This window comes from Micropterus dolomieu, linkage group LG11, assembly GCF_021292245.1.
Source record: "Micropterus dolomieu isolate WLL.071019.BEF.003 ecotype Adirondacks linkage group LG11, ASM2129224v1, whole genome shotgun sequence".
Classification (NCBI taxonomy): Eukaryota; Metazoa; Chordata; class Actinopteri; order Centrarchiformes; family Centrarchidae; genus Micropterus; species Micropterus dolomieu.
Window position 1 is genome coordinate 13,807,795 of NC_060160.1, and position 4,499 is coordinate 13,812,293.

Sequence of the window (4,499 nt, forward strand, 5' to 3'; positions counted from 1 at the left end):
GTGAGAGAAGGAATCGACAGGGGAGGGGGGGGGGGGATTGGGGGGGGGAAAAAAGATAACAAAGGATGTCAGATGGAGACCGAGTAGATGAGAAGGGGGGCAGGAAGTAAAAGGTTAGAGGAAAGAGTTGAGATAACAAGAGAAAGACGAGAGAGACAAAGTTGGAGTAGCAACAGAGGAAAAATAAGATGATAGAAGAGGGGAAGAAAAATGAGAGGAAGAGAGCCGTAAGTCACTATCAGTCTGAAGCCGGTGCCAGCAGCAGGTCTTAATTAAAAGAAGATTACACTTGCCAGCGCTTATATCATATCAATTACTCTGGAAGAGAGAGAAATAGAGGGGAAGAGTAAGAGAGAGAAAAACAATGAAACACTTGTTCTGTTTTCCATGATTACTGTCAAAGAAATGCAAAATTTTAGGCCCACGAACATTCTAGCCTAATGATGGTGATGTCTGCTGGTTGGCTGGTCTGTCTTTCTGTCTGCTCACTTTTGTCTTTAACTATTGGCTACATTGTCCTGCAATTTGGCACAGATATTCACGGTGCCCGGAGTATTATTCTTAATAATGATGATTTTTGGTTACCCAGAGCTCTTGTCTAGCATTTTGTAGGCTAAAATATCAACATGTACACTTGGGATTGAGGAGACAGACTGGCTGAATGAAATTTTCTCTGCATAGACTTGTTCCTCAGAGGATGAACCATTTCTTCAAGCTTTCCTCTAGAATCGCCCTCTAGTCAAAAAGTCAATATTACCAGCAAGGTGTCTTTTAGCCTAATAAATAGACTTCCACGGAATCAGGTGTGCATATTCATGTTCCGAAGAAGATATACCCATTTGATTTCAAGCCACTATGTCCATATTGGATGAATCTGCACCTCACGATTTACATCCAGTGCCACTGCAGGAAGTAGTGTGTGGGAGACTGGACGGACTGCTTCGAGGCCAATAAAGACATCACCAGCTAGTTATGGGTAGTCTTGCTAACCTGTCTACCACACAACAAAATTGTACATGAAAAAGTATTAACACTGTACATCACAGGAAGAAAAGACAAAGCTTGTTAATAGATTAGCTCGCTAGTTAAACTTTTGTCTTTCCCATTAAATCAAATGATAATTTTGCATATGACTCAAACACATGTAAGTTTCCAATAATATATGTTCTCAAATGTTTAGGCTTTTCTTAAAATGTAATTTATTCTTCAGCATGAGAACCACAATGTCTTTACATGACCATTTTGTCGCAATAAACTGACAGATCTACAGTCCTATAGGTGCTCAGAATCAGTCATATTCATGGCAAATGACATGATACATTGTAAGCTGCAGATAACATTGCAGCCTCCAGGGGCTAGCAGTGAGTTCTGTTGGTTAAGAAATTTGTATTTAATTTTTCTCATGCTCTCTCTCGCTGTCTCTCTCTCTCTCACACACACACACTTAATTGTTAAACCTGCCACACAGTAGCAGCTGACAAATGATACAGCTCTGAGCACTCACTTGGCCTCCCACCCTCCTCTCTTCTAATCTCTCAATGGCTGTGATTGTTTTGAAATACAGGGGTGCAGAGCCAATCTAATAGGTGGCAATTAATGTCAGTTTAAGCAATAGGCCAGCATTGATATTCAAATCCAATTCTGTTAGGGTCTCATTAATCTGCTGTTGAGACATGCAGCTCCATGGCACTCTTTCTCTAGCTCATTACTCTGGATTTCTATTCATATTTTGAGATGCTGACTGTGTGGATGACCACATTAGGGCATTTTAAAGCTCAGATATGTATTTGCACCCTGTTCTGTCTTTGTTAAAAGTATGTTTTATTGGATCAAAGACAAATTCTCACTCAGATGTTAATATACACAATAGGATTGTATCTTAATACAGCGCTGCTTTTGGTCTCATGCCTTCTAAATACAGAAGTGATGTAAATCCTTAAAAAACTGTAAACCACTTGTGTCTTTTAACTTTCTGTAGCCTGGATGATGAATGGAAGAAAACTACTTATGTTGAGGCATTATATGTCATAAAGGCAACATGACATTGGACTTCAATGTTTTAAAGATAACTTACAGAGATAACTTACAAAGAAATCCACAGAGGAGACGACGCATTCACTATCACTTGTGTTGCAACAGATCTTTTGTATGTAAGTAGAGTAATAAATATACAATAGTGCAAAAAAATACAGCTCCTTTTCCTGAGAAATTAGTAGAAAATACTGTAATACAAGTAAAGGAGGTCCTGTGTTAAAGATCTTACTTAAACCTGCATTAGGCGATTTTTTTGGCCACTTGGGGGGCAGTAAAGTTGATGATACACGCAGCAACTTTTAGAGCAATGGTGCTGAGCAATGTTGCCGTCAATGGTAATGAGTAAAGATTACTACCATAATCCCCTTTCCCCAGCACTCCGCCATCCGCCCCGCACCGCATTGCCGCCAGCTGTTCAAAAAATAGTCGGACTTGCCACTAGCAAGATTGCCCAGCAACATTGCTCAAAAAGTTGCCCCGTGTATCATCAGCTTAAGAGTTTATACATAACTTGATTATCACATTATTAAGTTGGTATCACGCTGAAGTGCTAGCAACTAGTTGTCTATTTATGTGTCCAGCAGAGAGAAACATTATCATTCATTTTGAGTTTGTTTTATGTCAACTGGACGAATCTAAGTCCAATATTCACTCTCCTAACTCTGTTTTTGGTCTGAGGGAAATCTATGGCTCTTTGGCTGTTAAATGTGCCAGTATGCTATCAGCTATGCTATATCAGCACTTAGACATTAACTGTGTCTGTGTACGCTGGTGCTGAGCAGGTAGAGTAAACTGGGTTAGTCAGAGAAGCTTTTTACAGTTTTTTTCCCCCGAAAACAACTGCTTACTGTAAAACAATACAGCTGAGCAGAACTACAAAGTTCTTATAATTATCTGTGGGTTGATCAAGACAAGCAACAATTTTCACATTACACAGTCATTTGATCCATTGTTGATGCAAAAATATTTATTACTGCTTAAAAAAAACATTTTAGCGATGTTGCAGCCTTCCTAGATTTCAGCAATTACAGTTTTTCTCAGTTGCTTAAACACTATAACTATATAATATGGGGTGGTGATGGTGCAGTGGATAAAAGGCGTGCGAACTCTGACATAAATAGCAATTGTAAGTCGCTTTGGATAAAAGCGTCAGCTAAGTGAATAAATGTAAATGTAAATATAATATGAACTAAAATTTCAAAATAATAACTCCATTTTTCAAAAAGCACACCCATTTCTCTAAACTCTACACACAAATCCCTTCATTTCTCATTGCCTACACCATTGAGAAAACACTAACATTCAATATTGTTCACTCAAGTAGGCATAGGTTGAACTCAATTAGCACACAGCTACCCAGGTGGAAACACAAACAGTCAAAATTGATAACACACCAATCAGAAGCTTCAGTAGATAGATAAAAGGCCCAGAGTCAGTTCATTCAGTTTTGGAACAATGGATCCAGAGAAATCTGAAGGAAGACAGAGGACACCGGAGAGGAAGAGAAAGAGGAAGAAGAGGAGGAAGAGCAGTAGAGGTAAAGGAAGACAACAGTAGGAGTTAGAGGTGGAGTAGGAGGAGGTGGAGCAGGTAGAGGGAAGAGGAGTAGGGAGAAGGGGGAGGGAAACTGAGGAGTAGCAGGGAGAGGAGGTGGAGATCAAGAATCTCTGGGCTGTCCCAGACCAAAGACGGGACAACGGGGCAAAATAATTTGTTGTTTGGTGTGTTGTACTGTACAGTTCACTAAAGAATAAAAAATGTGCAGATGTTTACATTTGTTATTTCTTTTGCTGTCTCTATCATGTGTAGAGATTTTTGAGGAGGAGAACCACAAGCAGCATTACTAATAACCAGTTTTTGTAGTATTGTTTTGAATTTCTCTCACCAGTGTGTAAAACTATGTTGTATTGTGTGTGTGTTTTTGAGGGCTTGTGTATATGTCTGAGGGCAAAGTTTGGTTTTTCAGCAAGATTGAATGGTTTTGAGGATGTGTGGGGAATTGGGTGAGAAGTTGTGGATTTGTGTTTAGAGTTTAGAGGAAAAAGAGGCATAATTTCAAGAAATGTGTTTAAGCAATCGAGAAAAACTGTAACTTTGAGTACAGTGTTATTATCACTGATAGGAATGAGGGCCACAACTACAAAATAAGACCCAAATAAATTTTAAGGACGTTGTTAATGTAAAAATATTGAGTAGTTCAGCTTTAATACTGTCTCTTTCTGCTTATTACTTTAATCCTAAATTCAGGCAGGTCCAGCTTTAATATCGGATTCTTCTCATTTCTAAATTCTTTCTTGTAAAGACTGTTTTTCAAACTTGGAGTGATGTCTGTGTATTGCCAGCTGGCACGACTTTTAGCACTGCAAAGTGTGAAAACCGTGTTGTACATTTTCAGAAATAATCTGCCACTTTGAAGCCAGAAGTAATCCCCCCCCCCCCCCCCCCCCCCCCCCCCCCCCCCCCCC

At 39.5% G+C, this 4,499-nt stretch overlaps 1 protein-coding gene across 1 annotated transcript in view; it reads right to left on the reverse strand.

The window, feature by feature from the left end:
• LOC123979405 (brain-enriched guanylate kinase-associated protein) overlaps positions 1-4,499 on the reverse strand; it is a 58,854-nt gene that overhangs the window by 7,061 nt on the left and 47,294 nt on the right. The gene's annotated exons all lie outside the window — the stretch shown is intronic.